This window comes from Phyllostomus discolor, chromosome 1 (genome assembly GCF_004126475.2).
Source record: "Phyllostomus discolor isolate MPI-MPIP mPhyDis1 chromosome 1, mPhyDis1.pri.v3, whole genome shotgun sequence".
In the NCBI taxonomy this organism is placed as follows: domain Eukaryota; kingdom Metazoa; phylum Chordata; class Mammalia; order Chiroptera; family Phyllostomidae; genus Phyllostomus; species Phyllostomus discolor.
In genome coordinates, this window is record NC_040903.2 from 150408301 (window position 1) to 150434977 (window position 26677).

A 26677-nucleotide genomic window follows, 5' to 3' on the forward strand; every position below is an offset into this window, starting at 1 on the left:
GAAACACCAATTCAATGTTCATAGCAGCACAGTTTACAATAGCCAAGTGCTGGAAACAATATAAGCACCTATCGGTAAATGAGTAGATCAAAAAACTGTGGTATATTTACACAATGAAGTACTACACAGCAGAGAGAAAGAAGGAACTCCTACCCTTTGGGATCATGGATGGAACTGGAGAGAATTATGCTAAGTGAAATAAGCCAGGTAGCAAAAGACACCATATGATCTTACCTATAAATGGAACCTATGAACAAAACAAACAAATGAGCAAAATAGAACCTGAGGCATGGAAATAAAGAAAAAACTGACAGTGTCCAGAGGTGAGGGGGAAGGGGTGAATAGGGGAAAGAAGGAGAAAGATCTAATCAAGAAACAACTATAAATGACCCATGGACACGGACAATAGGGTGGGATTAACTGTGGGAATGGGGTGGAGAGTGTGTGGGGCCGGGGAGAACAATGGAGAAAACTTGAGACAATTGTAAGTGAACAAGAATAAAAACAAAAATAAATCAAAGGAAAGATAGTTTCCCAGACAAAAAGGAGTTCATCACCACTATATATCAGTATTGTAAGAAATATTATAGTCCTTTAAGTAGAAAAGATAAAAATATATGAATAAGAAAGTATAATAAAGAATTCTCACTGACAAAGGCAATCAGTGAAAGCATGGATCAACCAAATACAAAAGTTAAGATGCAAAATTAGGAAGATCATATACAATTACAATAAATTAAGGATACTCACAAACACAAGAAGTAACAAATAATTACAAAATTAAACATGGTGAGGTAGAGCAAATATTGTAGTGATTTTAGGATGTGTTCAAATTTAAGTGAACATCAATTTACAATAGATTGCTATAAACATAGCTTTGTATATATGAAGCATATAGTAACCACGGACCTAAAATCTCCAAGGCATATACAAGAAACAGAGAGAAACCCAAACATAATGCTATAGTCACTCATCAATCTACAAGGAGAGCAAGAGAATAAGAAGAGAGAATTGCAAATTCAGAAAATAAGTAATAACATGGTAATAACCACATACCTATCAACAATTAATTTTAATGTTAAGTAGATTAAATGCCACAATCAAAAGATATAAGGTGGCTGAATGGATAGCAAACAAAGACCTGTACATATGCTACTTCCAAGAAACCCACTTCAGATTGAAAACACACAGAGACAGTTATGGCATAGAAAATGATATTTTATGCAAATGGAAAATTTTAAAAAGGTGGGATAGCAATGCTTATATCATATAAAATAGACTTTACAACATGGGCTGTAACAAGAGACAAAAAGGGGCATTTCATGTTAATGGGATCAACCCACCAAAGATATAATTCTTATAAACATATGCGCCCAAAGTAGTTGCACCTAAATATATAAAGAAAATCTTTTGTATTGATTTTATTGGGGTGACATTGGTTAATAAAATTATATAGGTTTCAGATGTACAATTCCACAATAAAGTCAAACCTCAGTGCTCAAACATCTCCCATCTTGAACAATTCAGTTCACAACCAAGTTGTTCATGGAAAAAAATGTCTTGGTTGATGAACAAAACTTTTGTTCTTGACCCAACAACCCTTTCATGCTGATACTGTATTTCTAGTGGGGAAATAGAATGATTTGGTTTTCAAACAAATCACTTCTCAAAAACCTTCTGAAACAAATTAAGTTTGAGAACCAAGTTTCTACTTATACTATATATATATAATATATATTATAGTATTGTATATAGTATTGTATAGTATTGTATATAGTATAATATATATAATATGTATATATAGTATTGTGTGTTCACCACCCCAAGTCAGGTCTCCTTCCATCACAACTTATTCCCCCCTTAACCCTGTTCTACTGCCCCTACCTTTCCCATTTGGTAATCACCATACTGTTTTCTGTTTCTATGAGTTTTTGTTTGTTTTTTGCTTAATCCCTTTACTTTTTTTTTTTCACCCAGCCCCACCACCACCCTCAATAAAACATGTTGATGGACGTAAAGGGAGAGATTGACAGTAATACAGTAACAGTAGGAGACTTTAATATCCCATTGATAACAGTATTTAGATCATTCAGGCAGAAAATAAACAAGGATACAGTGGTCTTAATAAGACATTAGATCTGATAAATCTAATTGATATTTTTAAGATTTTACCCCAAGCAGTAGAATATACATTATTTTCAAGTGCACATAAAATATTTTTCAAGATAGGCCATATTTTAGACCACAAGGAAAGTCTCAATATATTTAAGAAGATTGAAATCATATAGAGCTAGCTTTCTATCACAATGGTATGAAAATAGAAATCTGCCCTGATCAGTGTGGCTCATTTGGGGGTCATCCTAAAAAGCAAAAGGTTGCCAGTTCAATTCCTGGTCAGAACACATTCCTGGGTGGCTGGTTTGGTCCCTGGTTAGGGAGGTGATTGATCAATGTTTTTCTCTCACACCAATGTTTCACTTTCTTTCTCCCTTCCTTCCCCTCTCTCTAAAAATAAATAAAATCTTTAGAAAAAAATCAACTACCAGAAGAAAACTAAAAAAAAATAAAACAAAACCCAAAAACCCACACACAAACACATGGAGGCTAAATAACATTCTCCTAAACAATGAATGTGTTAACAATAAGATCTAGGAAAAAAAAATTTAAAAAAGTATCCTAAGACAAATAAAAATGAAAACACAGTGATGCAACACCCATGGGAACAACCAAAACAGTTTTAAAAGGGGAGTGTATAGCAATACCGGCCTACCTAGAAAAACAAGAAATAGCTCAAATTAACAATCTATCCTTATGCCTAAAAGAACTATAAAAATAATAAATAAAACACAAAGTAAAGGGGAGGAAGTAATAAAGATTACAGTAGAAATAAATAAAAGAGTCTAAAAAACAGCAAATAGAAAAGATCAATGTGAACAAGAGCCAGTTCTTTGAACAGATAAACAAACTAGATAAAACATTTTGCCAGACTCACCAAGAAAAAAAAAAGAGAGAGGGCTCAAATAAATAAAATCAAAAATGAAGAGGAGAAGTAACAAATGAGACCACAGGAAAAAATCATAGAGAATATTATGAACAATTATATGCCTATAAATTATACAAGCTGGAAAAAATGGATAAATTCCTAGAAATATACAATCTTCTAAGACATAATAAGAAAAACAGAAAATATGAACAGACTGATAACTCCTAATAAAATCAAATCAAATATTCAAGTATTCAAAAACCTCATAAAAATATATTGCCTGCACCAGATGGCTTCACAGGTAAATTTTACCAAACTTTCAAAGAGGAATTAATATCTATCCTTCTCAAACTATTTCAAAAAATTGAGGAGGAAAGAAGGCTCCCAAACTCACTTTACAAAATCATTATTACCCTGATACCAAAACAGACAAAGACACTCCAAAAAGAAAATGTATAGGGCAATATTCCTGATGAACATAGATGTAAAAATCCTCCCCAAAATATGAGCAAACCAAATTCAGCAGTACATTAAAAAGATAAGATGCTATTATAAGTAGAATTATTCCTGGGACACAGTTTGGTTTAATATCCACAAATCAATTAATGTGACACTATAAACAAAAAAGGAAAAAATTATATGATCACATCTATAGATTTAGAGAAAGCATTTGACTAAATTCAACATCCATTAATATTAAAAACTCTAAGCAAAGTCCAAATAGTGTGAACAGACCATAACATAATAAAGGCTACATATCATTAACCCACAGCTAACATCATACTCAATGTAGGAAAGCTAAAAGCTTTATATTTAAGATCAGTAATGACTCAAGGATGTACATTTTCACCACTTTTATTCAACTTAGTATTGGAAGTCCTAGCCACAACAACCAGAAAAGAAAAAGAAATTAAAGAGAACCAAATAAGAAAGGAAGAAATAAAACTGTATTTTTCAGATGACATGATACTATACATAGAGAAACCTAAAGAACCCACCAAAAATCTATTAGAACAAATAAATAAATTCAGTAAAGTAACAGGATACAAGATTAGTATTCAGAAATTTGTTGCATTTGTATACACCAATAATAAACTATCACAAAAAAATAAAATATAATTCCATTTACAATTGCATTGAAAATAAATAAAACACCCAGGAATAAATTTAACCAAGGAGTCAAAAGGGCCTATACTCAGAAAACTGTAAGACACTGAAGAAACTGAAGAAACTACAAATAAACAAAAAGATATACCATGCTTAAGAATGGAAAGAATTAACATCATTGAAATGTCCATACTATCCAAAACAACCTGCAGATTTAATGCAATTTCTATCAAAATTCCAATGCCATTTTTCACAACACAAGAATAAATAATATTAAAATTTATATGGAACCACAAAAGACCTCGACTAGCCAAAGCAATATTGAAAAAAGAAGAACAAGGTTGGAGGCATTACATTACCTGATGTTAAACTATGTTACAAAGTTATAGAAAACAAAACAGCATGGTACTGACATAAAAACAGAGACATAGATCAATGGAACAGGATGTAGAACCCAGACAAAAACCCAAACCTAAATGATCAATTAATCTAAAGCAAAGGAGGCAAGAATATGTAATGTGGTAAATACAGTTTTTCAATAAATGCTGTTGGAAAACTAGTCTGATACATGCAAAAAAATGAAATTAGACCAATTCTTACACCATATACAAGAACACTTGTAAACTTAAAATTGATTAAAGATTTAAATGTAAAACTTGAAAGCATAAAACTCCTAGAAGAAAGTGCAGGCAGAAAACTCTTTGAAATCATTTTTAGCAATTTTTTGTTGGATATATCTTCTGGGGCAAGGGAAACAAAAGAAGAAATAAACAAATGGGACTATATCAAACTAAAAAATGCTGCACAGAAAAGGAAACTAACAGAACAAAAAGAAAACCTATTGAATTGGAGAAGATATTTACCAATGACATATTTGATAAAGGGTTAATATCCAAAATGTATTGGTTTGGTCAAGAATTCTGTTTGTTTTTTTCCCATAAGATGGCTCTAGGAGTGCTTAGTTGTCTTTAACTTCATTCAAAATTTTTTTGTTAGATTGTATTGTGACAACTGTTATATCAGCATGCATTTTTTAAAAAATCTAAATTTAATTTTTGTGTAGCCTTTTTTAATATTGAGAATCAAAGAAAATATATAACATTTTTGGAATATTATGCTTTATTATTTGAAGAAAGATAAAAATGTAATTTTTATTGTACAGTGTATGAGAAGGTGCTGTGACTGACCAAATGTATCAAAAGTGGTTTGTGAAGTTTCATGCTGGAGATTTTTCTTTGGATGATGCTCCATGGTTGGGTAGACAAGTTGAAGTTGATAGTGATCAAGTTGAGACATTACTTGAGATTAATCAGCATTCTATCACATGACAGATAGCTGACATACTCAAAATATTCAAATCAATAGGGTTATTGGTGAAAATTAAAAAGTGTCCTGTATTTTATGGAAAAAAACATGCAGACTTCTTGGCCAATACAACATAACACCAAAAATACAAAGAATCCAATTAAAAAAATGGACAGAGGACCTGAATAGATATTTCTTTGAAGAGAACATATGGATGGCCAATGGACATAGGAAAAGATACCCAAATTACTAATCATCAGGGAAATGGAAATTAAAACCACAATGAGATATCATCTCACATCTCTCAGAATGTCTATCATCAATAAACCAGCAAACAAGTGTTGGTGATGATGTGGAGAAAAGAGAACCTTAATTCACTGTTGGTGGGATTTTAAATTGGTATAGTCACTAAGAAAAACAGTATGGTGTTTCCTCAAAAAATTAAAAATAGCACTATCACATGACTGAGCAATACCATTTCTGGGTATTTATACAAAGAAATCCACAACACTAATTCAAAAAGATATATGTAGCCCTATATTTGTTGCAGCATTGTTTACAATATCCAAAATTTGGAAACAGCCCAAGTGTCCATCAATAGATGAGTGGATAAAAAAATATGGCATATTTACACAATGGAATATTAGCCATAAAAAAAGAAAGAAATTTTACCTTTTGTAACAGCATGGATGGAACTGGAGAGCATTATGTTAAATGAAATAACCAGTCAGAGAAAGACAAGTACCATATGATTTCACTCATATGTGGGATCTAGTGAACAAAATGAACCATCATATTTTGCCATGTATAATGTCTGCTTTTTTGCCCAATTTTTTTGAGGGAAAATAAGGATGCACATTATATGTGGGTATAATGATTACACACCATGGGTATAATATTGGGTGTAATAATACCATGTATAATGCACACAAAACTGCGGGTGTACATTATACACGGCAAAATATGGTAACACCCAAAACATAGGCAGACTCAGACAGAGAGCAGGCTGACAGCTGTGTGTGGGGTCTTCATGGGCTGTGAAAGGGAGTAGAGGGCTTGAGCAAAAAAGAAAGAGAAAGGACACATGGTCACAGACAACAGTGTGGTGACTGCCTGGGGGGGGTGTTTTGGGGGAGGGGAAGTGGAGTAAAGGGGGATAAATGCTGATGGATGGAGAGTTGACCTGGGGTGGTGAACACACAATACAGTCCACAGATGATGTGTTGTGGAACTGTGCACCTGATACCTTTATAACCAGTGTCATCCTAATAAATTCAATTAAAGAAAAGAAATCCACAAGACTAATTCAAAAAGATATATGTAGCCCTGTGTTCACTGCAGCATTATTTACAATAGCCAAGGAATGGAGCCATCTAAGTCTCTATCTATAGAGAAATGGATAAGAAATGGTGCATATATATGGTGGAATATTAGCCATGTAAAAGAAGGAAATCTTGCCATTTGTGACAAAACAAAACAAACTGATAGCTACAAAGAATAGATGGTTGCCAGACGGAAAAGGGTGCATGGATAGAGGGGTGGGAAAGATGAAGGGATTAAGAAGTACAAACTGCCAGTTATAGAAACAGTCACAGGGATGTAAAGTACAGCACAGGGAATGTAGTCAATAATACCGTAAGAACTATGTATGGTGTCCAATGGGCACTAGATGTATTGGGTGATCACCCTGTATGTTATATGAATGTCTAATCACTATGTTGTACACCAGAAATGATATAATATTACATGTCAACTGCAATTTTAAGATGTTTTTAAAATTTAAATATCAATACATTTAAGCAAAAAAAAAAAAGGAAAACTTAAAGATATATGGATGGCACCAAAATTTTGGTTATAAGATAAATAAGTTCTGGGGCTGTAATGCAACAGTATTATTGTATTGTATAATTGAAATTGCTAAAAGTATATAACTTAAATGATCTCACTCACCCCTCCAAATAAATGGTAACTATATGAGGTGATGGAAGTATTAATGAACCCTACTGTGGTAATCATTTTGCAAAATATAAAGGTATGAAATCATCTCCTTGTACATCTTAAACCTAAAGTGTTATTTATCAGCTGTATTTCAATAAAGCTGAAAAATAAAGGTACAAATAAAACTGTAATTATTAACAGAAAGCATTATATGTTCCTAAAATCTCCAAAAGAACTAACAAAATCTAATAGATAGTGAAGTTAACAAGATCCCTGGCTACAAGATTAATCAATATCCGTAAATGAATTATTTCTTATAAACTAGTAACTGTCATTTTGGAAATAAAACTTAAAACAGTACCATTTACAAGAGTATAAAATCAAATCAAATACTAACTATAAATCTAACAAAAAGTATGCAAATTCTCTGTACAGGGAAACTATAAAACATTACTGAAATTAAAGAAAACTAAAATAAGTGGTAAATGTAATGCTTTTATAGACTCTATATCAATTTTCCTGTAAACAATCTCAATCAAAATCCCAGAAAATTCCATTTTGTGGTTCCAGATAAGCAGACTCTAAAATTGTTATAGAAACACAAAGGACCAAGAAAAACAAACAAAAAAAACTACCTAACAGGAGAACACATCTAAAGGTTTTATATCACTAGAAACAAGACTTTTAAATTTATGCTCATTAGCAATATATTATCAGTAGAAGTATAAATAGGCCAATGAAACAGAACAGAGAGTCCATAAGTAGGCCCAGAAATATGTAAGCACTTGTTAAAAAAAAAATACTTCTGAACCTGCCAGCAAAAATAGCCATCGTGTTAATTACTGATGTGCAATCTTCGAATCAGTTAGAGATACTGTCACACTACTTAACAGACAAGAAAAAAAAATGTTTTTTAAAGATGAATTCTTTGTTTTCTTAAATATTGACAATACTTTACAATCTTCTAAAAATTGAAATCAACTTTGACATGCTTTTCAATTATATAAATTGACATTTTATTCCATTACTTAATTATATGTTAATATAATTGGTACATTAAAATAGGTATACAGAGATTATAGATATAACTAAAATGATACCTATTTTAATCTCTAGGACATTGTGAAAATCCTGGTATGTAAATATCTATATTCACATTTGAACTTAGAAGTATTAAACTTATTTGCTTCCAGAGAATGTCTAAGAGGTCAAATATTCCTAAATATACAATTTTCACACATAAAACCATCTTGAAACCATCTGGACTTCACAGAAACCACAGGGTAAGGAACAATCCTTCAAGATCTAAAACAATCACATTCCTATCAGGGTAAAATAATTTTCTAAGAAAATGTTTTATTTTTCTCTAACTACAACTAATATATGTGTGTGTGTGTGTGTGTGTGTGTGTGTGTACACATATATACACATATAGTCCTGTTCCTAATGTAGCTATCTGATATTTGTAATACTTTGGGGGGAGGTAAGACAAATATTCTCACTGAAGACTCAAAAACCTGTTTATACACAGAGACAGGATGTCAGGAAAAATTTAATAGTCTGACAAAAGAGACAACCTTATGGCAGTGTGTAGCTGTAGCTGAATATCAATGGACATTTGGAATGGAGAAAGGACTCACTTCAAAATGCTATTGTTTACAAATAATATCCTTTTACATCATCTTCCTGGTGCCTCACTATAAAGAGATAAGTCTGAATATTCCTCAGCCAGTGAAACGCAGTAAGTACATTATTAATGTAAGATAAAAACAAGGGAAAAGAAGCTTGTATGATTAAAAAAATTATAAAAACATGAAAATCGATATACTCAGGAGGAATAATATTTAAAAACCCGAGCCTCATAAGTTAATCCCTCAGGAGTTGAATTCAGATGTTGTGGGGCATTTCTTCTGTAAGCAGGCACTGATTTTGCCTTGACTTGGCCTATGTTGCAGTCAGTCAGGAGCTCACATTATCAGGGAACTGTGCGCTATGTCTCCAGGTTTGATATGAACAGTAGCATTTTCCACTGTGGCAGGTAACCTCTGCTTGCCAGGGGAGTTATAGGAGAGATGCCAGGACAAATGAATGCTCAACATCACTAATCATCAGGGAAGTACAAATTAAAACTACAATGAGATATCACCTGACACTTCTCAGAATGGCAATCATCAATAAATCAACAAACAAGTGTTGGCAAAGATGTGGAGACAAGGGAACCCTCATGTACTGCTGGTGGGAATGCAGACTGGTGTAGCCGCTGTGGGAAAAGGTACGGAGTTTCCTCAAAAAATAATAATGGAACTGCCTTATAAGCTAACCATTCCACTTCTGGGTATTTATCTGAAGACATAAGCAACACTAATTTGAAAAGATGCATGCAAATAATTTAAAAGGATGGATTCAGCAAATTTGTAGAAAACAAGACTTGGGTTTCCCATTTAAATTGAAATAGAACTTGATGAATAGAAAGAAGTCAACAAGGTAAAAGTTTGAAGACAACTTAAAATCTGAAACAGATGTTGGGCAATAGATGTTAAGGGGACACTTGTCCCCAGGGCCGCTGTCATCTGGACTGTTGACCTACACCACTCCTGTCAACTCAGGGGGATTCAGGGATTCAGGCTGGAGTCTCAATGTGAGCTCTTGCCCTTCCGCTTGTTGTAGGATCTTAGGTCAGCCACTTTCCCTCTAAACCTGTTTCCTTAAATCCAAAATCAGGATAAATACCTTTTTTAATTACTTGGGTGATTGTTCTGAAACAAAAAAAGATGTGAGAGTACTCTTTGGACTCTGACAACTTTATAAATATGATCTTTATCTCCGTACATGTTTAAGAGTATCCGAGTACTGCTGGAACAGAACTGGGGTGAGGACGAACATGAGTCAGCATACCAGGACTTAAAGTCCTGATTCAATTGCTGACTAGAGGTCTGGGTCACATGGTGTGGTAGTCACTTAGGGCACAGAGATGAAACTCACTGGGGCTTCTTCATCTTTAAGAATGAAAGTGGGGACTATACAATATAGGGCAAAAGTAGGTTTATAGTTGTTCATGTGGACAATAGTACAATAATTAATAACAACATGAAAGTAAACTCTGTGTTTTGCGTACTCACAACTCTCAGCCTCCTCTTGCGCCATCCTGTATAATATCCATTAACATCCAGAGCTGCTTCATGCATGAGGATTATGAACTTCCAGCCTGCTGATGCAGTCTGCATGTTGTTTGCTCTGGGCAATGAAATGTAAATGGGGAGGATGTATATGTGTTCCTTGCACACAGAAAGTTAAGTTTCAGTGTGTAGGTTGCCTGGCTTTCTCACTTTTTCCACACTGCTTACATTGTCAAAGGATGTATTAACCCCTCAGAATGTCCCAGTGTGTGTGTGTGGCTTGAGTAAGAAATGCATTTGGTGTTTTATGGACACTGGTTTTAATATTATTCTTTCCTGCAGAATAATCAAGCTTAACTTTATGGATAAAACAATTGAGTTTGTTTTTTTTTTTTTTTAAAAAAAATAAAGCTAAATCTATTCAATTTAAAGAACTAGACTTTATTCTGAGTTTACATATTTTTTATTTTAACTGTTGTTCAAGTACAGTTTTCTGTCCTTTACCCCCATCCCAGCCCACCCCGGCAGCCCTCCCCACCTCCCTCCCATTTCCGCCCGCCCCCCCTAGTTTTTGTCCATGTGTCCTTTATATTTGTTCCTGTAAACCCTTCCCTTTTGAGTTTATGTTCTTCTTACATGTTTTATGCTGTGATAAAATATCCTTTCTTTTAGGAAATGATTTGTATGTTGTTAAGTAGAATTCCAAAATGTTGGAATAACACACATACAAGAAATTACATGAATATGATAAGAATATACCACAGGAGGTGGGAAATAATTATTTCTAATGATAGAGGATACCTCCCAAAGGTTTACCAATCTGGTCTATATGACAGCACTTCAGACTTTCTATGTGAGAATACAGTCAAATTTTGGGTTTCCCATTGGGAACTGAAGAGCAATAGCTGTGTTTGTGACCTTGGAGCACTGTGACAGGTCTCTGAACTTCTCACTGATATAATTTCATACAGATGGAGCAAAGATGTGGCATATTAGATGGCTGTCTCTAACACATTAAGGCATTTCAAGACCATGTTAGAAGTTACCATCTTCAAACACCTGCCCAAGTATTTTCAGGATGTGAAAACTGGTAATTCCCATGTAATTCAAAAGCTCCTGATGAAACACTGAAGCTCCTGATGAAAACCTCTCTCAACTTATGTGAGAGAGGTTTTAAGACTAAAATAGTCAATCTTTAGAAAAATAAGGTAAAATTTAGAACTGACATCAAAGACAAGTACGGAATGAGCAGCTAGTGGGTTGGATTGGAGGTGAGGAATGGAGAAAGGAATGGGGAGAAGGTTGAGAACTGTCAAACCGGGTACAACTTAGCTTTTGCCAATATGGAATTATAAAGGCTTCTCTGGAGCCCTGCTGTGCCTTTGCACTGCTAATTCTTTGTGTTTTATTTTTCTTTTAGATGCCTTCTCAGTGGAGCTAACAAGAAAACAAAACAAAACAAAATAAAATAGTTTCCAACATACTAAACAGCTGTCTCCAAGATCAAAAACCATCAGAAAGGACCCTAAAGAGTTGTCAGATCCCAGAAGATCTTGTTTAAGTGGAGAAGTGCTTGCAGCAGAAACCTTGGAAATTTTAGGGTTTGGGATTTTATTGTCAGAACTTTCAATAAAAGTGCAGCCACAGATCCTGGGAGCATTAAATAAAAATTACCAACAAGCTATCTTACCTGTGTACACTCCACTGAAGGGAAGGGCAAAGGGAAGAGGGAAAGTTGCTCTTGTACATCAGTCAAAACTCTTTTGACAGCTACCCTGAGAAGTTTCACGAGTGGCCATGTGCCTGACTACCTAAGATACTCTTAACTGAACCATAAAGAGACAAATAAATTAGTAGCTGCATTCTTCCTGTCAATGTCCTTTTTCATGAACTTCTCAAGCTGTTGGTTAGCTGTGTCTCAGATGATTTATCAGTATAATCTTAGCTTTCTTTAAAAAGAGAGATATACTTGATTTTTCCCAAATTGTTTTTTGAATGGATTTAATAAAATGATACAGATATTGTCAATTTCTGGACCTCTCCTTTTACCCCCTGCTCTGCCTCCTCCCATTAGGAAATCAAACCAATAAGATTAACATAATCTTTCCTGGAATTGACTGTTCTTTTTAAATAGATCCCATGATAGACATGTGTAAAAATCAATAACAGGCTCCTCATTTGTCAAAGCTAATGACTAAACTCATTTTGAAGTTCAATAGTGGTTACTGAAGAGTGGCCACACATTATATATCTAATCCTGTATGTCTCTCTACTTACTCTGCAAAAGAGCAGAGAAAAAGGAAGCTCCATTGCTTGAGGCACAATATAAAAGCTTGTCTCTATTTTATTTGTAAATATTCATCTTTCCTCCAAAATATGACTATCTGATTGCTCAAGCTGAAGGAAATAAAATGAAGAATGATTCTTATAACAAGTTGTATCACCTTCCCCCTTTATAAGCCAATTCAATTGTGAGTTCCTTCAATTATATCCTTAACTCCTCGAGGTTATGGGCCATGTCTTACATATTTTTAATATCCCCAAAGAGACTAACATGGTAATTGGGTCACAGGTTAGCACAAAATAAAGATTTGGTTTAATTAAACAGAATTAAATTACCCAACATCGTGGTCCACGGCATAGCCATTATCTTAGACCAGATATTCACAGTCAGTGTGAAGTGCGAGAGGTACAGCTTCCCAGCAGACTCTTCTTAGTAGATTCCCTGCTTCACAGGCTGGTTTAGTCAGTGTTTGCTTCTATGGTGTCCCTGCTACCCTTCCCACAACACCTTTTCCTGAAGGTCCAAGAGAGAACTGACAGCTTTTAATATAACACCTCCTCCCCTTTAAATATCTTCTGATTACAGAAGATATGTAATATCTTCTATTTTGGTGTATGCCAGCACCAAAACATCCTAAAATCCAGTATAGAGATGTGGATGAAACATATGTATAAGATGTATATCCATTAAGATTAGATTTTAATTAAGATTAGATTTTAAAATTATTATTAACAAAGGCAATACTTATATCTGCATAATGTTTTTTTTTGCACACCATTTCATTTATCCAATCCAAGTCAGAACTCTTAATATTTATTTTTATTTCCCTAGAAATTTCAAATTGTGGTTTACTGCTGTATTCCTCATATTATCAGGAAGTTGCCTTTTTCTGGGCTCCAGGTTGTATATTGTATTGCATGCCCATTGGACATGGCCATCTCGTGGAATCGATAGGTCAGATCCAATCTGAAACTCCCTAGGTAATGGATTTTAAAAACTGCTTGAGGGTGGGGGGGAGAGACAGGAGGAAAAGGAATCCGCAGAAACAATAACTGAAGTGGAGTGATACATTCATGATGGGAGCTGGAGAACTCCTGTTCTTTCTAATAGCTTCTCAGGGGAGAAGCCGCCCTTTTCCAGAGGAGCTGTCCTGGGAATAGCAGAGCCACTGCCATTCCATCCTTTTGATGAGCAGAAACCTTATCAGTACAGTTCCCCTGGAGAGTTGAAGGGAGAAGGAAGGAGTTTAAAGACTTTTGAAAATTTGGGGTTGCAAGGAGAGGAAAGCCCAGCATTGAAGCTCATTCATTTGGAATATCTCTTGTAAAGGGGAGGGTATTCTGACAAATTTAGGACCCTCTCTGAGCTCACAGATACTGGCAGCTGATGTAAGCTGGGTACATAAGTGTATTCTCACCAGAGGAAAGAGGGAGCAACAAAGTGAAAAGGATGTTGAATGAATTCAGTACAGAGTATGAAAACAAAAATGCCTGCCTCTGACATATATCACAATGCGATCATATTTCCAATCATAGCTGTGCAGTGAGGATGTCAAAGCATCAGTAATTAAACAATAAGTAGCATAAATCATTCTGACTTAAGAATAAGACACACATACCTTGCAGTTTTTAATTATGTTTAGAAGCACAGAGCATTGCATAGCTTTGTCTCTCATCATTACAACACATGGGGGTTGGAAAAATCGAGGAAGCAGGTAAAACACTCTCACATTATGACTTTGTAGAATACACATATAGTAGACAAAAAGGGCTTTTCCCCTCCTATTCACAGAATCCTCAAAGCCTTAATTATCTGCTGGCATAGGAGGAGAAATCTAAAGCTATTCCATGCCCAACAATAGACTGTTTACATGGTACAGAATATCATCTTGGTTTATAATGGAAAGCACTGTCATGTTATTAACACCTCTAATTTTTGTCACATGCTTTTAAAAAAATATATTGACATTATTCCCCAGAGGCTTTATCCAGACACGATGTGTTCGTTGTTCATGTTTGCTGTGGGGCAGTGGGGAAGTCCAGCATGACACTGGGACCTCCCTCTATGACCACTGGGTCCAGGAAAAGACAGAAAGTAACTTATGAGTTGCCAACTAATGTTTCCACCTGAAAGTGACACCAGATAAGAGGTGGTTGTAAGAAAATTGGGAGAGGGAGACAACTATAGCCTGGATGGAATTTTGCTATGTGTTCTGTAATAGGCATATTACTCAACTACCTGTGTGTTGCTTAGAAAATCTATGGTGACACTTATATTTTTCGGTAAGCTTTGTTGTAGGTAGATTCTTTGGAAGAAATGCCAACGGAGACTGACTTCTATGTGTGGGTGGGTATAGTGGACCTTTCTGGTTATGTACCAGGAAGTATTAGTCTACTGTGCTCCTTTCTTTATATTCAGATTTTACTCAGGTGTCCTTCCCTCTGTCACAGCTGTGCTTGAGTAAAGATGGCTCCATCCACACAGCACCACGCAGCCATAGCTTCTGTGGTGGTCATGTGACCTTAGCTGACATAATCAGGATGAAGTGTAGGAATTTTGCTAGAATTCAGAGAGGAAAACTTTCACATGAATGTGAATTTTTTAAAAATGCAGCTTTAATTGGGTCCTATGACCACAAGATTGCAACCTGAACCAAGAGCACAGAGATAACTATGTTGGCACATTGAATTAGCTAACCTCCATTCTCCAATTTAATTCTCCTGGTAGGTTATGTCAGGAAAGCCCCTTTAATATTTAAGGTGCTTATTGTTTGAGTTTGGAATTTGTATTCCTTGCAACATAATGATTCCAAATTGATAAATATTTGGAGTAAAACTAAACACAGTCCAAGGTTGTAGGAGGCAGAACCCCTGAGATAGTAAATTTCAGAAATTAACAGATAGCATAGGCTGTAGAATTGTCTGGAGTCTGGGCTAATTATACCTTGAAATCCAAAGGGCAAGAAGGCCCTAGCTGACATATAGGTCACAATCATCTCCTCCCCACAGTGCTTTTGTAACTAGTGTGTAGTGGACAATAAAGAACTAAAAGTGCTTTGACCTGTCTCTGTGATCCTGGGGAGACGTGCCCTTTGCTCCTGTACAACAGTAGGGACCTTTTAAATGAGAGAATCAGAATGGGAGATGGCAACAGGATTTGTTTTGTTTCCTTCTGCAGCTGCCTGACTACATGAATCTCCCTTTCCTCTATTCATTGGAGAATCCCATGAATGTGTCTATGACAGTACTTCACAGACTATACCTGTCATATGGTTACTTGCTGGATAACCCACTGGGCTGGAAACCCTTGAGGACAAAGACAGTGTTATTACTGTGTATACATTTAGTGTATAGCACCAGGGCAGTAATGGGATGTGGAAGGCCACTTTGCGTGGTGTGGGCCCAGCTCCCACTCAGAGATGCACAGGACCCACGCCCATGGATAGGTTCTCCTGTGGGGAATCAGACCTGCAATGTACCTAGGCCACTATGAGTCTTGCTTTTTGCTAAAACTCCCTCACCCTGAATTGAGGACATCTACTGCAAAGCAACTTCCTAAAACCATGCTAAACCTTTCAAGGATGAGTGTAACTGATCCAACTACTTTTGCCTTTTCATTTGCAAATGTTCCTCTTCTGTGATGTCATTAGCAGCATTGGCTCCTTTGTTTTTGGTATAAGGTAACCACCTAAAGCGAGCCAGTGCATAGTTAATGAGGACCTTCCTGTGCTGTACTCAGTAAGACAATAAAAGCTCATTGGAGCATGGGTTAAGGCTTTTGCTCCCCTTGAGAGAAAAGCCATGCTGTCCCTTTTCCTCCACCGGACTTGGTAGTCCACATGAATGTCTCATTTCATCCATAATGACGCGAACCCCAGGAGCTGGGGTCCACATCAATGGCATACCCAGTAAATTCATTTTACAAAATAAGTTGACATGCTTACATTTTTTCCTTCAAGACCATAAACTCTCTGACAAGAGACAGTCTCTTAAAAGAGAAACAATACAAAAAGTTGTGATTCATAAAATCAAGATAGTTCTACTTTGACTAATTAGAAAATATGAAAAAAATCTAATTATTAGAGGGTTTCTGGGGAGTTCATAACTTAGGGTACTGAGATTCTGAATAAAAGAAGTTCACTGAGGAGACTCCAGTTTTTCTGCTTACTATATATTTCCTTGGGACACATGCCAGTTATTAAGTAGTACAGGGTACAAGGCTGAACAGTCAGGACAGAACAATCTGAGAAAACTTTTGGTGACCTTATGGGACTATGGAGACAAAATGAGAGTTAGGCCTTCTAAGATAACAAGGATTTGAAAGACCAAGATCCTAGAGAAAAGAGGTATAGAGAAGTTAGCCTGACATTCCACATTAGTTTCCTTTCCAAATAATGTGCCAGTTCTTAAGCTGTGTGGTGTAAAATGCAGGTAGAAAACTTGACAAAAATGTTGGTAGTTCCCAGTAATTTGAAGACAAAAGTGTGAGTCCAAAACCCAGAAAATAGGAAAGGCTCTGATCAACACCCCAAGCTTTCATTTAGTACCCTTGGGGGCCTTTGCCCCAGGGTTAAGGTGAAAAAGAGGTAGGATTGATCATCTGAGTCTAAAACTCAATTCAAACTCACGTTGTATCCTCATTGGATTTAGAAGTCTACTTTGGTCTGGTTGCATACCAGAAAAAAAGGTGGATCCTCTACAGTGAGAGACAATATCTTTAATCTATAATTCCTCACATACAAAGTTCTTTATTCAACAATACCAGGGAAAAGGACACTGAGGAAAAAACAGCCAGCCAAAAAGACAGTTGATAGAAACACCAGTTTAATATAACTGGGATTAAGTTGAAGAAGAAAATGGGTTAAATGATGAGAAAGTTCACTAGATCTATACAATCTATAAAAAGAATTTAGTGTAAATTCTGAAACAAAAAAAATGGAACTACTGAGACTAAAAACATGTGGGTTCAATGTCTGAATAGGCAAAAAAAGAGATGAGTATAAGGTATTCAGATAAACATGGAGAGAGAAAAAAGGGAAGGTGTGGAAAACAGCAAAAGAGATAGATGGGACATTAAAATAAATAAATTGCCTACCCTATATGCAATCATAGTCCCAGAATGGCAGGAGATAGAACAGACAGAAGCAATTTTTAAAGAGATGGTGGCCTATTTTTTAAAAACTAACAAAAGGCATTGAGCCAAAGATTTAAGAAGCCCACAAACCTAAGGAGGATAAACTATATAGAGAATCACACTTACGCATGTCACAGTAGAGGTGGTTAAAATCAAAGGCAAAGAGAAAGACAGCAGTGAGAGGAAAAAGTGCTTATTGCTCTCCAAGGAGCAGTATTGGGACACACAGCTGGTTTCTCAACAGAAATGATGGAATCCAAAAACAATAGAGAGTGCTATCTGCAAATTGCAGGGAAAAATAAAAACTTCAAATTGAGGATTTTGTATCTTATGACAACAACCTTCCACATGAAGGCAAAAAATATTTTTAGACTAACATACAGAGAGAATTTGTCTTCAGTGTATCCACATTGAAGTAAATTCTAAAGAAACTTATTTAGGTAGAAGGCAAATTATCCTAGATTAAAACTCCAAAATGCAGGAAGGGATGGAGATCAACAAAACTGATGAAAACATGTATTAAAATGAAAGTGCAAAACTAAGAAAATTGTGTCATGTGAGGTTTGATATATATTTATAATTAAAGCACATACCTGAAATGGGTGACAGGGGTATTCTAAGGCCTCAGCATTACCATCACGGTGGTTTAAAGGGGCTGACTTATAAATTAGGTGAGGCAAACAGCAAATTAACATAGGACAATAGATAAAAGATAAGAAATTACTTTAATGTAACTGCACAGTAATTGCTAAAGTAGATTTTTAAAAAATCTACATGCATTTTAAATACTTAAATACAAGGAAGAAAAACAGTTGAAACCAGGAACACCATGATGACACTAAGAAGGAAACACTTTCAAAACAAAGCTGGTGAAGACAAAGTAAACCTTTGGCAAAATTCAACACTTGAGTTAAAGAAGGAATGTTTAATGTGATTAAAAGTTCAATCTATAAGGAAAAGGTAATTCTAAAATTCCATGCACCTAATAACATAGCTCATATATGTAGTACAGAAGTAAAAAGGAGAAACAGAAAAATCTGCAATCATATTAGAAGGCTATCAGTAACTGGTATGTGAAGGAACAAGCAAAGAATCCATATGAATAAAAAATATAAAAACATAAATAACAAAACTGACCTTACTGACATACAAAAGATATGCTTCTGAATAAAGCCAGAATATACATTCTTTCCAAGTGCACGTGGAATTTTTTTACCAAAATTGACCATATGACATGTCATAAAACAAGTCTTCAACAATTTCAAAGAACTGAAGTTACACAGAGCATGTTCTCTGACCATAGGACAATATATTGGCTTGCTTCTGAGGGAATGCAATTGGAATCCAATCTAATTGAAATCCATTTGATTGGCATCTACACAGCAGTGGCTGAAACTAAAAATAGGTAAAGCACAGATAATCTGGATTGGTGCATCGAAAGGGGTCCAACAGTCTTCTCCTTTTCTGTATGCAAGTTCATCGAGATGTTGGGACAAAAATTCATACATAGTATTAGACTGTCAGTTAAAGGAGAAGATTAGAGTAGCTGAACTAACCTAACATCACACATGAACACACACGCGCACACGCACACACACACACACACACACCTGTCCTTAAAATGGTAAGAGAGCAGGCAAAGTTCAGAATACATTCTATCACTCAGCTAAGCTATGCTGGAAATAATTAAACTAGTGCCAGTCTAGTTTACACCCTTTTGATTATTTATTATTTTTATTATTAAAGTAGGTTTGTCCCCTCTCCCCTGGAGGCTTAGAGATGTTTTTTGAAACAGAAGGAAGGAAGTCTAAATGTTACTAATTGAGAGTACAGACTGTGTGCGTCTTCATTTTGGCTACATCTAATCAAATAACATGGGGTTAATTTGTGGGGACCTGACCCCTCTCACAGAGCCCATTTAACTCTGCTCCCCAAATGCCAGATGCAAAATAAATAATTAGGACACAGTATGAAAGGCTGCCATAAAGGAATGTTCAACATGATGGAAAGTAGAAGGTGAAGAGCAATTTGTTTTGTGGGAAGAGGAGGGGTCAGGGCAAATTTCATTTCAATTGAGTTCTGAAGAATGGTTAGGACTTTGACAGATGGATCCAGGCATGTAAAGGGAAAGAGGCTGTCCATGAACAAGGGTATGGGGTTTGCATATACATAACACAGTCAAAGAAGAGTGATTGTTGGGTTGTCCACTTTGGGCACAGTGTAGAATGAATGAGAGGAACTGAGAAGAAAGAAGAGTTTGGGTGCAGGTGTGGAAAGCCTTTCATAACTTATTCATGTGCCTGTCTGTTATCTTGTAAGCAGAGGGAAGTCGACACAGGTTAACTGGAAAAGAATTATGATTGAATCAAACCTTCCCAACAATAATTCTGGTCATAGTGAGGAGGATAAAATGAAGACAAATTAGAATGATGGTTTATAGGCATATTTCAGAAAAGAAATTAAGGTTTAAATCTGCATAGTAGATTTGAGTAGACTCACACCTACTTTGCATCGGAAATGAGTAGACTAAGGGTTATTTGGGATCAAAGACATTGTGAAGGTAGAATCAAAGAACTTCATAACTGAATATAATGTGCAAGTGACAAGAGTCAATGTTTCTAGCATAGCCTACAGGGTTGATGGAGATAATGTTTGTCCATGTGGATTATTCAAGAGAAAGGTGAAGCTTGAAAAAAGGGTACCATGAAGGTGCTCTTGCCTCATAAAAGCTACATGGTTACAACTGAGACATTTTAAGAGAATAGTGAAATGATCTCTTCTAGATAGTATTTCTTCCAAGCTTAGGCAGCAATCAATAAAGGTTTTAATATTATATGAGGTTTATATTGGGATATACATAGTGTTTAAAAGGTCTAAAAATGACAATAGGATCAGGATGGTAGAAGAAAAAGCTAAGTCAGAAGTGACTAGTCTTCATCATTCACCTGGTTGACCTTGGACGAACAACCCGATCTCAGCGATTCATTGCATAGCCTGTGAAGTGGGAGTTGCACCTGTTGCTCTTCCCTCCTCCCACCGCATGAGAGGAGCAAGTGAGACATGCAGTGAAAACCACATGTGTGATTCAGACAGCATTTCAATGTGTTGTTTGCTAATCTGATAACTAGAAATAAAAAAACTCCTGATTGAAAATAATTTCTCAAAATATTTTCAGAGGAAGAGGTTTCAATTCTATTGAAGACTGTAGTCACACTGGGGTTTTTCTTTCTTTCTGACTCTCCCCTTTTATTTTTAATTCCTGAATATGACAAATCTTCTCCTTGCCCAAATATCAAGTCTACAAGGCTACAAACATAACATTGTAAATGGTGTAGATTATAAAAACAAACCTCGAAACGTTTGTCTGGGGCAAAATAAAAGAAACTGAAAAATTGAAGATGTCAAGTATTTTTAGTTAATGCAAGATATTCCCATTATTTCTTTTCCTTTTAATAAAGTTACCACTTAGTTGCTCTCTTAAAAACCAATTCTTCCTAAAGCTTCTCTCTTCATCTTTAATATGACTCTTCTCTGAAGCTGTCCTTTCTACCCAGGCAGCATTATTACATATCTTACAGAATTGAGCATTAGAGATTAATTACACATGAAGTACATCTGATGGCTCTGGGGTTTCTCTGGGTAGTAGTGAAGGCTACCCACTGGTATCATAAAAGATGTGTAAATTTAATTAAAATGTAGCTATTTCATTGGGTCTACTATGCAAGTAGAGTCTCTGGTCTTCTGTAAAAAAGAAGAATGATCTTGTATAAAAACTCACAAAGTTAAAGTAGAAGGAACAAAATACTCAGTGGTGAGTGATAGGCAGCCAGAACAGCCAGGCACAGGATGCAGAAGGCTAACAGATAGAAGAGAAGGTCCCTAACAGTCACTCTTTCCAACTTCACTAGGCCCTTTCCAAGTGCTTCAAGTCAGAGAAAATCCCAAGTACACTTTCAACCCTCTCTTAGCTGTTTATTCAGGAAGCTCCAGAGGATTATAAGCAGATACTAGTCTACACCACCAAGATTCATTGACATTTCATTCTCCCAAAGAGCTAAATGAGCCTTTCTGCCCTTACTTCTCCCTGGCACTTCCCCAATAGTGAATAAACCTGAATAGCTGAAAGGGTCAAGTTCAACATTGAGTCTGACCAGTAGACCCATCCACAACTTATAAGTCTGATATATACCTGCACGAAAAAAAGCAGGAAGGGGGGGGGTGTCAGAGTTTTGATTCTTTGGACATATAAATTTCTCTGAAAGTTACAGCAAATTTGGTTGTCCCCTTTTATTTTGTCTACAGGCAGTAAGCTGCCAAAGTGTGATTTGATATTGGAAAGCAGACATTCTATAAAATGACTTCTATAAAAGTAGCACCAGACCTGTGATAAACCATTTGGAGAAAGTGTGGAATAACAGGAATAATAATAATTGCAAGTGTTTATTTCACGATGCTGTGTGCCAGATATGCATGTGTGGCTTCCAACCCTCACACCAGTCCTGGAAAAAGCACCAAGCAGTAGGAAGAAGTGCATGCTTTGAAAAGAGACACAAATGGTTTGAATCTTGGATCAGAAACTTTCTGGCTCTCTGAGTCTCAGTTTCTTAATCTATAAACTAATATTTTTGCTGGCAAGCTCTAAGTGATAATTAAATGAATGAGAAAAAAAAATCTCCCTAAGACTTTGGCACATAAGGGGAGTTCCATAATGTTAATCTTCAAAGTAAGTTCCCATCGTCATCTTCAGTAAGACTATGTGGAGCTCAATATTATTTTTGAAAAACTTGCTAAGGAAGGGGATTTTGTGATTTTGTGACTGGTTGTAGCTTCTACTAATGCTTAATTAATTTTATAATATAGAATGTTTTTGTATTCAATGTAAAAAGGTGCATATGTGAAAGAAACAGTTGTTCTATTAGGTGAGTCAGTGTTTATTTTATCTCATTTAGCTTGCATAGAAAGTTATAGGCTTATGAGAACATCTATTTATTCTAGTTACCTTGGTGTATATAGGAGTAAAAAAGAGGATATGGGGGAGGAAATGAATTTTAACATTTAATTAGATCTAGAGGCTCTGGTTCAATGTGACGACATAGGAAGACCCTGAACTCACCTCCCCCCACAGACACACTGAATCTACAAGTACATATGAAACAATTTCCTTCGGAAAAAAAACCCTAAAAACTGGCTGAGTGATTCCTGCACAGCAAACAAATGAGAAAAAAACCCACAACAAAGCAGGTACTAGAAGCTGAGACACAATCTCACCATAAACCCCACCAAAAACTCAAAGCTTCTTCCTGCATAGCTAAGGATTTGATCTTCATATTGGCACCCCTACTTTTAAGACATGCATCTGAGAGATGAACCCCCAAAATGTGTAGCTTCGAAAGCGAACAGGGCTCATGTCCTGGAGACCTATCAGGCTGACGCAAACTGAGACGTCATTCTTAAAGCTTGCACTCTGACTCACCTGCCCCACGGCCCAGCACAGAGGCAGCCACTTGAAAAGCACCCAGACTTCATGCAAAAGGGGTTTATTTACTTACCTTAAAGCGCTGGCCTAAGGAGCAGGCATCTGACTTAATGCACATCTAGGAACAAGCATGCTGGGGTGTTCTCAGGGGTAGAGGCTGGCAGATACCTTCTCTGTGCTCTCCCTCTGCTCTGCTCCAGCTTGCTGCTACCTCATGGAAAGGAGCTTGTACTCTCCCCTGGCACCCTGATTTTTATAGCTCTCACCCAGGGGAGGACCCTTGATCACCTGGCTCAGTTGGTCAGGGTGGCTTGTGAACCTCGATCCCCTGGGACAACCTGAGCTACAGTTCTAGGCTGGTTATACCTCTGGGGCACTGTACAGACAGCAGATTGAGGTGCAGCCCAGTTTTTCTGTGAAAGAAGCTTATTTTTACCCTGTAGCTACAACCTGAGGGGCAGGCTCCTGGTGTGGCCCACATCTACAACATATTGAAGTGTACTCCAGAGACAGAGATGAGTGGATACTATCTTTGTACTCTCACTGGGCCATGCTCCAGCTCCCAGGTACATCAGGGAAAAGAGCACCTAACATTCTCTGGCGTAGATATGTTTGCAGTTGACACCAGGGGACACCTCTAGATGGCCTGGCTCTGGTTACCATAAAGGCTTATACTCCTTAGCCCCACAGAACTGTAACCAGTGGAGAAAGTGTTCTTAACCAGCTGTCACTCCCACAGCACAGCAAGAAAAAACAGATGCAGGACCTCCAACTTTCTGTGAAAGAGGTCTGATGAACTAATCTTCACATCTGTGGTCTGAGAGGCAGTCTTCTACTTAAACACACCTAAGGGCACAGTGTATCCTCTTCAGAGACCTCAGAGAGTGGGAATTATCTTGGCACCCTCCCTGGACTGTACTCCAGAGTGCCAGTATCTTCAGGAGGGGAACTTTTACATGTGTCCGATGCCCCTGTTTTTACAGGTGGTGACCCAGTATTTTGTGGCAGCACCCAAGGAATGTCCCTTGATTGCCCGGTTCTGGGGGGCCAGTAGGGTCTAGGAGACTATAACTTACAGATATAGACAGTTCTTGACAGGCTCCACCCTCAGGGCACTGCACAGACAGCAGGCTGACATACACCTTCAGTCTTTCTGTGAAAGAGGCCTATTTGCTTGTCCTGGACCTTAAGGCTCTGGTGTGCACCTATCTATGGCTCTACTTAGGTGCACTCCAGAGGAGGTTGGTGGGGCCATCTTTGTGCTCTTTTTCTGCCTCACTTCAGCTTTCTAGTGTCTCCTGGAAAGAAATTGATACAGCCACCTGGGGCCCTAATTTTCATAACTGCCACACAGGGACAAGTTCAAGATTGATTGACTGGCTCTGGGAGCTAGCAGGACTTGTGCTTACAGCCCCACAGGACTGTATGTATTTGCATAATTTAAAACCTACAGCCTGAGGTCTGACTTTGCATCAGCCTGAATCTGGGTGCTGCCTGAGATCCTCCCCTTTGGGACACTGACAGGTCTTGGCACATACTCAACTACTGGGAGCCATTAAAGATTAAATAGGCTGGTTGGACTACTATGAAAAATTTTATGTCAGCATTTGCACAACCTGGAAAAAATGGATAAATTCCTTGAAACATACAACCTACGAAGACTGAATCATCAAGAAATAAAAAATCTGAACAGATTAAGTACTAGTAAGGATATTGAATCAGTAATCAAAAACCTCCTAATGAGCAAAAGTCCAGGATCAGATGACTTAATGAGCACATTCTACTAAACAGTCAAAGAAGGATTAATACCAGTTTATAGTAATTATTCCAAAAAGTAGAAGAAAGTAATTATTTTACAAGGTCACATTACCCTGATACCAAACTCATTTTAAAAGGCAAGCACTGCCATGATAACAAAACCAGACAAGGACACCACAAGAAAAGAAAATTATAGGCCAATATTCTGGGTGAACACAGATACAGAAATCTTCAACAAAAGAGTAGCAGATTATATTCAACAATACATCAAGAGGGCCATACAACATGAGACAAGTAGGGGCTATTCCAGGGATATAAGAATGGTTCAAAAACCCATAATCAATGTGATACATCATTATAACAAAATAGAAAATAAAAATATTATACTCATATTCATAGTTGCCAAAACAGCCTTTGAAAAAAGTCAACATGAATTTATGATAAAAACTCTCAAAGTTAGCAGAGAAGGAATGTACATCAACATAATAAAGGCCATATATTACACATCTACAGCTAACAGCACACTCGAAAATGAAAAACTGAAAGCTTCTAAGATCACAAACAAGACAAAGATGTGCACCCTTGCCACAGTTATTCAACCTAGTACTGGAAGTCCTAGCCAGACAATTAGGCAAGAAAAAGAAGTAAAAGGCATCTAAACTGAAAAGAAAGAAGTAAAAATATCATTTTTTGCAGGTGATATGATACTATATAGAGAGAACCCTAGATATTCCACCAGAAAACTATTAGAATGAATTTGATTAAGTAGCAGGATACAACATTAATATTCAGAAATTTATTGCATTTTTATATACCAATAATGAACTATTAGAAAGAAAAAGAAAACATACTTACAATTGTATCAAAAGGAATAAAATACCTAGGAGTAAATATAATTTAACCAAAAAGGGAAATCTTGTACTCAGAGAACTACAAGACACTGAAAAGAAAAATTGAAAAAGGCACAAATAAATAAAAGCATATACAGTGCTCATAAATATCAAGAATTATGTTTTTCCTTCCAAAAAGAATCTGAAATCACTTCAATCCCTATCAAATTTCCAATGGCATTTTTCATAGAATTAAAACAGATAATCCTAAAAGTTATATGGAACCACAAGAGAACTTGCATAGCCAAAGCAACCTTGAGAAAAAGAAGAAACAAAACAAAAACAAAAACAAAAAACAACAAAAAAACCCAAAGTTGGAGGTATCATGCTACCTGATATCAAACTATACTACAAAGATATAGTAATCAAAACAGTATGGTATTGACATAAAAACAGACCTATAGATGAGTGGAACAGATCAGAGCTCCCAGAAATAAACCCAAGCCTATATGGTCAGTTAATCTATGACAAATGATGCAAGAGTATACAATGAAGTAAAGACAGTCTATTTAATAAATAACATTTGGAAAACTGTACCAAAAATGCAAAAACTAGAAACTAGACCCTTTCTTGAACGATAAGATATACAAAAATAAATTCAAAATGAATTAAACATTTAAACGTAAAACCTGAAGCCATAAAACTCCTAGAAGAAAACAGAGGCAGTAAACTCTGATATGTCTCCTC